A 10,816-nucleotide genomic window follows, 5' to 3' on the forward strand; every position below is an offset into this window, starting at 1 on the left:
TTCCCTCTCGGTGCTAAGTACTACTCCCCGACAAGCTCAGAACGCGTTAGGAAATCCACCATCATCATCACAAGGGTCTATCATAAAGACCAAAACAAATATCTCAATTTATAATTTATCAACAATTTGTGGATTCCTAACCCCAACTTCTACTTAAAACATTTTAATTTTTTTCAACATCAACAAGGTATCAATGCATTGAACCATAACTGACTCGACATTTGGATAAGGATATGAAGACTCAATACGTAATATTTTCAACAATTCAACTCATCAAAATCATCCAAAAAAAAACCAAAATTCATCTCAACATCTATATCAAAATCAATCTTTCTCATAGTCAAAATCATCTTAACTCTGCGAGTTCAAGGTCAATGTACTCAAATGATTATTCTTTCGATTCAAAAATTAAATCATGACAACAGTTTTTGAGAAACAGTTGATACCTTCAATTCATAATAAGAATACATATCCCGTAGTACAACTCAAATCACGATTTTTATCTTGAAAGCCTTTAGAAATATCAATTCATTGTAGTAGTATGCAATTCATAGCATAAATTCTCAATTTAAGAAGTAGAGTAATGAAGTAATCATGTATATCCATATTGGAAAAAAATTTAAAGTCTTATAAATCCTTCATAAAGTAATTTGAGTGTATACCCATTTTCGAATATCATGAAATTTCAATAATAGAACTCAACCTTTTTAAATGTCAAAATGTAATAATTTATCAAGTCATGACAACATCAATATTTTTGAGAAAATATCAAGACTCATGATAACATCTCAAATTTTATATCTCAATATTCTCAATGATTCAATTTCTTCATAAAGAAGCTTTAAGCTTATCATAAATCACATAATCATTCCAAAATACAATTTTAATATATATCTCGAAATCATTCAAAATAAAAATACAAAATGTACAATTATAGATATCAAGACATCTCATGTCTCAAATATATATTCAATAATTCAAATAGTCATTAGGAAGCATAAAGCTTGACACATAACTCAAAATATTATTCCAAAATATCATCTCGACATACGTTCCAAAATCATTCAAAATACCACCTCATGGTAAAAGTGTGTAATTCGCAATGATAATTATTAAATCATATCATGAAAATATTGAGATAATCATATAAATCAAAGTTTATTCATTCAACCATCATAATCTCATAATCGAATTATTTGGACATAATCTCACTTGCAAAATTATGTAAAACCATAATAAAATTAAAGCTTTGGGCACAAGAACGGAAGATTGCTCTTGTTCAAAACCCTACATACCTTGAAATTGACTTCTTGATTACGGAATTCTATTCTGACAAATAATGGGTGCTCTTGGAGGTCTTGAAATGAGGAGTTAGTTTATCGGATTAATTTTGGATTTCTATGGTGAAATTGAAAGATATTTGAAAGTGAAATTTGGCTAGGGTTTCATTATCCCAAAGTTTCATGGAGAAAATGAATTTTGAAGGTTCAATTATGGATTAAATGGATAAATTTTCGTCCAAGAGGGGGGGAGTGTGTGTGAAATGACCAAATTGCCCTTAAAAAACAAATAATGTCAAATCTATCCTTTGGTGGACTGTTTTGATAGGCTGAAGTAGATCGACCATAACGTTTTACTCCAATAGCCAAATTGTATTGAACAAATTTCATTAGAAAGAGGACTCTTAGAGCTTTCCATTGATATATAGTAGCTCACCCAGATCATTATGTACAAGGAGTTATGGTCATTTGAAGTTGACCCTGAAATTCGCCTGGCTGCAGTAATTTTTTTAATTTCCTGCACGTTTTACTGTTCACAGTTCGATCGAAATGGTCCAGTTCGATCGGAATGGTCGTAACTCATCGCTCAAGTGTCTATTTTCGATGATATACATATCATTGAAAATCTTATTCGATACTCTACGCAATGGTAGGTCAATGTATTAGAAATACTACACAAAAAATTTATGGATCGCTCTAAAGCATAGAACTCGATACATTTCTCATGAAGTCTTTATGGAGACAATTTTCTGGGGTATTATAGTTGAGAGTCTCATTCACTATTTGTGGTTCCTTAGTTAAAGTTACCTCAACTTCTTGTAGAGGTGTAGTTAACATGCACACATTCTTATTTTTACCTTATCACCATGTGATTGCTTTACATAGTTGAAGTGTGATTTGTTGATTCTATCTCAGTTATAAGTTCATTTGCTTTTACATTTTCATTGACCTCAATGTTGAAAAATTTTAATGGATCAACCTAAAATTATATTCCCTTTGACTAAAATGTTGAGAGTGTGATGTGGGTCTAATATATATTTTTTACTACTTTTTATCCGCATCTAATGTAATAACCCTTTAATTCATTTCCTTACTTTTTGCGTATTTTTCTATTTTGAGATTTTCTATTTTCGATGATATACATATCATTGAAAATCTTATTCGATACTCTACGCAATGGTAGGTCAATGTATTAGAAATACTACACAGAAAATTTATGGATCGCTCTAAAGCATAGAACTCGATACATTTCTCATGAAGTCTTTACGGAGACAATTTTCTGGGGTATTATAGTTGAGAGTCTCATTCACTATTTGTGGTTCCCTAGTTAAAGTTACCTTAACTTCTTGTAGAGGTGTAGTTAACATGCACATATTCTTATTTCTACCTTATCACCATGTGATTGCTTTACATAGTTGAAGTGTGATTTGTTGATTCTATCTCTGTTATAAGTTCATTTGCTTTTACATTTTCATTGACCTCAATGTTGAAAAATTTTAATGGATCAACCTAAAATTATATTCCCTTTGACTAAAATGTTGAGAGTGTGATGTGGGTCTAATATATATTTTTTACTACTTTTTATCCGCATCTAATGTAATAACCCTCTAATTCATTTCCTTACTTTTTGCGTATTTTTCTATTTTGATATTTGCTATAGTTGTTATTGGATATTTATTACTTATTGGGAAAGTTGGTTCAGTGCTCATGGGATTTGGTTGGGTTGTAAGTTCATTTTACTATTTTAGAACTTTTAAAACTAATTAGTTTTAGTTTGGTTAAATTTTTTAGTAAACAACCTCAAATGAGAATTCAGATAGTTTTATTAACTCTAGGACATGAATTTTATGCTAGGAGGGTCATTGATTTGGGTACCAAGATTTTTTAACTCATTTTAGGTACTTGGGTGGATTTTAGTAAGAACTAAAAAGTGTCGACTTTTGTCAATATTTCATCAAAATGACCTCCATTGGTCATTTCATCTATTCCAGTGAGTCTGAAATATTATTTTAGATAGGGTAGAATATTTTGTTTACATGTATGTGGTATGAAAAGAATCCTAAGGTCCAATTGGGAGTTATTTCAGACTCAAAATATTACCAGTGCAGGCCATATTTGTTCTTTGCAATCATTATGAGGCCTTCAAGATTGCGAAGGTTTGAGAATTTGACCATCACATTTGCAATGAAGGACCTAGTAGGTTCCAACGAGTTTTGCTTAATGATCACATGGAGGCCTACCTTGATTGCGATAGTAAACTCTAGTAGGGTCCTACAATCGTGATAGGGTCTACACGTATGCAATGAAGGACCCTTGGCAATATATACATGGGACTTTGAATTTTTGGGCCATTTTAAACAAAAATTCTAATATCTTTGAGCAAGTGGGTGCAAAATTCTTGGGGGGGGGGGGGGTGTTCATCAAATTAAGATGAGGGTAAATTAAATCTACTCCCGTAATATAGTTTTTACTAATTTTATGTCAAATTTTTTCTAAATTCAATAACATTCTGAGTTTAATTCTTGATTTAGTCATACCTTTTTAGCTTGTTTTGTGCCTTGAAATGGTCCTCATTTTTTTCTCAAATTCTGAGCATGTGTTCGCTGCCCTACGAGTAAGGTAATTACTGGTTCAATTTTTAAATTTAGTTGTCAAGCTCCTAGGGTCAATTTCTAATCCAATTTAGGCCAAAATATAAATTTGTAATATGAATATACTTTACTCATAGTAACGCATAGAATGTATGTTAGTAGCATGATAACATTCTGAAGCTTTACATAAATGAAAGGCTTCTCTGTGATCGCTCAGGATTTAGTTGTTCATTCCCCATATAGGTTACATCTTACCTACTTTTAGACTTTGCTATATTATATGTTATATCATATAAATTGCTTATTTGTTAAGGTAATGTGTTCATTAGGTATGGGTTTTCTCAATTTCTTCTTTATTTGACTTGCTTTAGGAATCTTGAGTAGAATTGAAGGTCAAGCATTAGTTTAGACAACTTATTTAGTCTGTTGAGACTTAGCCTAGGTTTCTTACTTATCCTTAGGTATAGATTAGGGATCCTTAGGATAGGTGTGAGGAAGGATTCCATTGTAGGGTCAACTTATTATTATTATTTTATTGCTGTTGTACCTTATTTCATTTGTATAATTTCCTGTTAGCTTACTTTTATATAGTAGAGTTGTGAGACCTATGTCCGGATAATGTCGATAGGGCTTTCTTCTTTAGTTTGATGCTATAAAGAGAGGACTACCACCTAATTTTCAAGCTTTTTATCGTTTCAAGCTTATATTCAGTGTTATATCTATACGTGTATCTACATATGCATATTCATACATATTTTTTTATAGTATACGGATGAATTTGACAAAAAAATATGTTTTTGTCTTGAAAAAAGGATGGTGACATTTTACTAGGATTTTGGTTCAATAATGGAAATGGATGGAAAAGAAAAGATTATCTTAGTCCCAGCTAGAGTCCAGGTTAGTTTTATATTTATGAAAGTCCTGATAAGTTTTTGGGCAATATTTATGGACCTTGTGACTCTCCCATGGGTCCCCTATTTATGAGCAATGCGACTGGAGAGGGTGTATACAGTAGACTTCGACCATTCTATTTATCTTATACTGCACCACATTCACTCTTTTATATTTATACATTTATATGAACTATGTGTATGTTGTTTACTCACTTATCATTACTTTTATTTCACAGTAGACTTGTAGCTCTCTTTTATTATTCTTTTGCAAGGATGTAGGTTATATTAACACTTAATATTGTTACTATTCTTCTAAGCTCAGCCTATCTATGATTCCTAGTGAGTACCGCATATTGTGGTGCTCGTACCATACTTGTGAATCTTTTTTGGATGAAAACTAGTACGAGTCCATGCCACTACATTATAATTTATTTGGAGGCTGTATTTTGATCGGACTTGGGGTGACTCTCAGTATTTGGAATTTATTATTTCCCTTATGTAGCTACTATCTTTATTTTTTATATTGTAAGATATACTTATATATACATACTTATTTAGTACTACTTCTGCATTAGTAGCTCTCATACTAGTGACACTAGGTCTTGGGGGATTATTTTGTATATTTTGTTCCTTTCTTCACTACTTATGGTCCTTATGGTGTACTTATCTATATAGTTGTCCTGATTATGTTGTGTTTTTCATTTCACCTATTAGTTGTTACATTTTCGTATATAGCTAGTGGTGTTGAGTTACCTATGAGAAGGTTACAGTAGGTGCTATGACTCAATTTTCAATCCTGATAGATTAGTATAAGGGCCCAGGTTTATCAATCTTACTGGTACAAGAGGTAATGTTAATCAAGGTCATATGGATTGGTACGATGATGCTCGTATCCTATATCCGATAGGCTATAGGTAATTCTTAGGAAAATTTCATATTTTGACTTTTTATCATGCGTCTTATTCCTATTAGTTTCTAAAATCTCATTTGTTTCACTCTTTTGCAGATTATAAGGATGAGGTCTACAACAGGCAAGGGTGAAGCCCCTACACCTATAGTTAAGGCTCCAACAAGGGGCTAGGGAAGAGGTCAATCTAGAGTTTAAGGATAAGCATGAGCTATAACACCATCTTGGAGACTAGATAGAACATTATTACTTGATTCAAATATTGAGACTGCAACCTATCATAAAGGGCATGGGGTAATCCTAGGCTCTAGTTAGAATTATTACCACCCTATTCTTTAGAATTGTAATGACCCTTCAGGTTATTACGCACACCATGAGACTCATATGATGAGTTGTTACTAGGACAGTGAGCTCAAAGCTCAGGAATTTTACAAGGGCCAAAATCCAGGGTGTTTCAATTCTCCCCCACTTGGATTATTTGTCCTCGAATGATGGGACAAGGCATTGACTAGCATAATTTAACCCCCAAATATCTCTACTCATACCTTTAAGATAGAAAATAGAATACTAAGGAATTTAAAATTTACTTTTAACAAAGACAGAAAACAAAGATGTTAAGAAAAACACATACCTTAAGCACAATTTTTAGGAATGGGGAATAGGAATGGATACTTGGACTTCATGTTCTTTTCTGCTTTCCATGTAGGCTCTTCGACGTTGTCGTTTCTCCATAGAACCTTTACTAAAGCTATGTGCTTGGTCCACAATTGACAAATCTGTCTATCTAATATTTCAATTGGACCTCCTCATAAGACAAGAAATCCAAAATACTAATATCCTTGATAGGTATAATTCGTGATGGATCACCCACACACTTTTTTAACATAGAAACATGGAACACTGGGTAAATGGAGCCCAAGTTAGAAGGCAAGGCCAATTCATATGCAATATTGCAAACCCTCCTCAAAACCAAGTATGGACCAATATACCAAGGACTAAGCTTCCACTTCTTTCCAAACCATATCACTCTCTTCATAGGAGACACCTTCAGAAATACCCTATCCCCAACCTTAAATTCTAACTTCCTTCACCTCATATCTGCATAGGACTTTTGGCAACTTTGGTAAACTTTAAGTCTATCTCAAATCACCTTCACTCTTTCCATGGCTTGTGAACCAAATTCAGTCCAAGCATCCTCACCTCACCAACCTCAAACCACCTAATAAGAGACCGACACCTCCTACCATACGAAGCTAATAATAGATCTATCTCAATACTAAAGTGGTATCTCTTACTATACGCAAACTCTATAAGAGGCAAATGCTCAACCCAACTACCTGCATAATCAATCACACAAGCTAAAAACATATCCTCTAATGCCTGAAAATTCCTTTCTACTTGCCCGTCCGACTGCAGGTGGAATGCCATACTAAGAATCACCTTAGCCCTAAACTTTTTAGAAATGACCACCAAAAGAGCGATGAAAATTTCATACCATGATTCGAGATGATAGAAACATGTATCTTATGCAACTTCACAATATCTTGGAGGTACAACCTTGCATAATCCTCTATCGAGAAATTTGTCCTCTAAAACACCCATGGTTTTTAACCTTTAGAAAATCTTTTGGATTTTTAATCTCTGGATAGAATACGATTTGGGGAATTCTAGGATATGAGTGGTATGGGTTAGTCATATTCTGACCAGTGTTGGTTGGTGGGTTGCATTTGGTTTCTGAATAGGTACAACCTGGGTGGTATAAGTCGTATCAGTGGATATGGGTTATTTAGTTACATCAGTTAATCTTAGGATTGGTAACTTAAGTTGGATCTGAGTACGAGTGGCTCACCAAGAGCTGTAAGCCAGGGTATAAGTCATACCATAGACTTGTATGGTGGACAATGTTCAATCCTCTTGGGATTCTATTTTACCAGGGGTACGGATCATAGGTACTAATCGTATATGTGGATACGACATGGTTTAGGATGAGTCGTACCTTGGACAGTGTTGGGTAAAAGGAAAATGGACCTGGGTATGACTAGTGGGTACCACTCGTATTGGAGGGTACGACTGGTATGGATAGTCGTACCCTCCTAGCGGGATTTTTGGGAGTTTAAGTAAGGGTAATCTGAATATTTCTCCACTTAACCTAATAAGGCCCCGCAACTTATATTCCTATTGGGAGGTTATTTTCCATATTATTCTATTCATTAGCACTTAGAATCTTCTCTTAAAGACTCTACAATTCTCTCTAAGGCTTTTCATTAAAGGAAGGCTAGGGTTTCATCTTACGGATTAATTTGGAGCTTGTGTTGGTAATTTCTCTTCATCATCTTCTTAGTTTAAGGCATGTTCTCTCCCCTCATTGTTAGTTCTAACTAAAAGCATGGTTTATACAATATTTTTATGGTTTGATTATTGAATGATTTTGGGTTTTCAAATATAATTTGGGGATTTTTGGTTATAAATATTTGGTTATGATTTTCCCATATTTTAATTATGATTTTATATAATTTTACTTGTGGTTTTGGATAATTGGTTGCATGGGAATGGTTATTTGGTTAGAAAATAATACGCCCTCAATATGTTTGATAAAATGCCTATGAGAATGTTTTCACTAAATTGTTGGATTTTAATGGAAGTTATGCATGATTTAAACATTGTAATAGAACCCTAAATTGTTAAATGGTTTGGAATGGTCAAAATGGAATGGTTTTGGTTTAATAATTATTTTTGTGGGGTACAATGGAATCCCCCAAGTAATCAAAATAATAGAACACTTGTGGGGTACATAGGACTCCCCAAAGTTAACTAGATAATGTGATCTATGGGTACATGGGAATCCCTTGATATCAAAAAGGTTTGGATAAGGACAATACTTGTAATTTATAGTCGATGTGATGATACCATTATGTATACCCCTAGTTAATAACAATGGTTTCGTTGGTTGAAATGGTTTTAATTGTGCATTAATGGCAGGGTGTGATAGCTATCTGTGAAGGTGGAAGTTCAATGAATGATTACATAAAACTCATGTTTTCTGACATGAGGGGTAGGGTATGGCAACACTTTTATTATACTATGAGGTATGCGGGAATCCTCTAAGTAGATTCTATATATGTATTATGGAGGGTGAGGGTACTCGGGAATCCCTTACTCTTATGGTATCTCTTGTTCATGCGGCTATATGCACCGAGGCCTATTCAGGGGGTTACACTGGATCCATATAGCCTGTGGGTGGTTAAGAATAGTTAAGTTACACATATTCTAGATTAATTGCTTTAAATGCATGCTATACGCGATTTACTTTCCTGACATGGTTATATATGTGCGTATATATGGTTTGTATGCATATGGATGGTTTATTTGGTTTTGTTAAATATCATTATTTTATCCTTATCTTAAGTTCATGCTAGCATTCACCATCTAACCCATCTTCGTGTGACTGTATCCCTATCTGATGCAGGAACTAACCGTTCTACTCCTCCTGCTTAACTATTAGATAGTTGGGATCTGCTACTAGATTGACGTAGTGAGATTACATCTTTTTGGAAGGCTCTATTTCATGGATGCTATTTCATACTTTGGCTCATTTATTGATATTGGTTTTAGCTATTATTAAGCGCATGTCCCAATTGGAATTTGGTATTCTTTTGGTTAGAGGATTTTGTGGAACTACTATGGGTTGGTATAAATGGGATCGGTATTGGTGTTAGCCTTAGTATTGGTATTGGTATTGGGTCTAATACTAAAGGACTAAATTTCTTATTGTTCCATCTTTTTTTAATTTTGGGATTATATTTAATTATTACAGGACTTATTTGGTTATGGTGTGGTTGGTTTGGCTATTGGTTTGGTTTAGACGGTTGGACTGGATTGGGTCGGTCTTAGTAATAGACTTATACTAAAGTCTATAATTTTGATAGTTACACTATCTTTTTATATACTCAAAATTTAGCCAATTCGAGGAAGGCGTCTGGAGGTTGGGTTAGGTAACGGGGGTGGTCCTCGGTCTTTGTTGGACTTGGGATACCCATTAATACAAGGCCCTTGATTGGGTCATATCACGCTGGTATCAGAGCTTTAGGTTCATGGTCAATTGAAATTCCACATAGCCATGTCTAGTAGAGTCTCTTTTAGGGGTGTGTAGCATGACGGACTCATAAGAGAGAGGCTATAAGGCATTTAGAAATGTTTTACTTTTTTGGTATTATATTTTCAAGCTTGGAGTCGAAGTCTTGGAATTTCCTATAATCCTTGTTTGTTCTCTTTTTAGATCATGCCTTATTGATCTGAAACACTAGGAAATCCTCTTATCCCATCTAAGGACAATATTGATGGAGTATTCCCTACACCTGGAGTTCGTACTCAATCTATGTGTCCTATCCTTGATTGTTCTAGAGTTCCTCTGGCTGTTACTAGTCCTCCTCAAGGTGAGGTGATTAATAAGGAATTCTGTTAGTTGATTCATACTATTGCTCAGTTAGCTACTACTCAAGCTGAGCAAGATGCATCTGGTGTTCTATCTACTAAGGCCACAAGGGTTGGCTAGTTTATAAAGATGAATCCTCCTACTTTACTTTTACTGGTGTGAAGGTGGAAGAGGATCCTCAGGGTTTCTTGTATGAAATGGAGATGATATTTAGAGTGATACAGGCCATTAACATGGAAGGGGTGAATTTTTAAGCTTATAAGCTCAAAGATGTTGCATACCATTGGTATGAGGAGTAGGATAGGGGCAGGGATAGGGGTGATGTTGAGGAGTTGTCTTTATGGAAGGCCCTTTCTAAGGTATTTTTGGATTTCTTATTTCTTCAGGATCTAGGGGAAGCAAAGATAGTGGAGTTTGTAAATCTTAAGCAGGGAAAAATGTTTATCAAGGAATATGCCTTTAAATTTCATCAGCTGTCAAGGTATACTCCAGATTTGGTAGCTGATATGAGGGTGAGGATGAGAAAGTTCACTATGGTCTATATCGATATTTGATCCTTGAAAGCAAGACTGCTTTGCTGATTAAGGATATTGATATTTTGAGGTTGGTTGTCCACATGCAGCAGGTGGAGGATGAAAATAGAAAATAAGCAGAGTTTGAAGAAAGATAGGGTGAAAGGAGCAGGTTCTCTGAGCAGGGTGGTGCTCAGTAAT

This window comes from Capsicum annuum, chromosome 1 (genome assembly GCF_002878395.1).
Source record: "Capsicum annuum cultivar UCD-10X-F1 chromosome 1, UCD10Xv1.1, whole genome shotgun sequence".
Taxonomy (NCBI): Eukaryota; Viridiplantae; Streptophyta; class Magnoliopsida; order Solanales; family Solanaceae; genus Capsicum; species Capsicum annuum.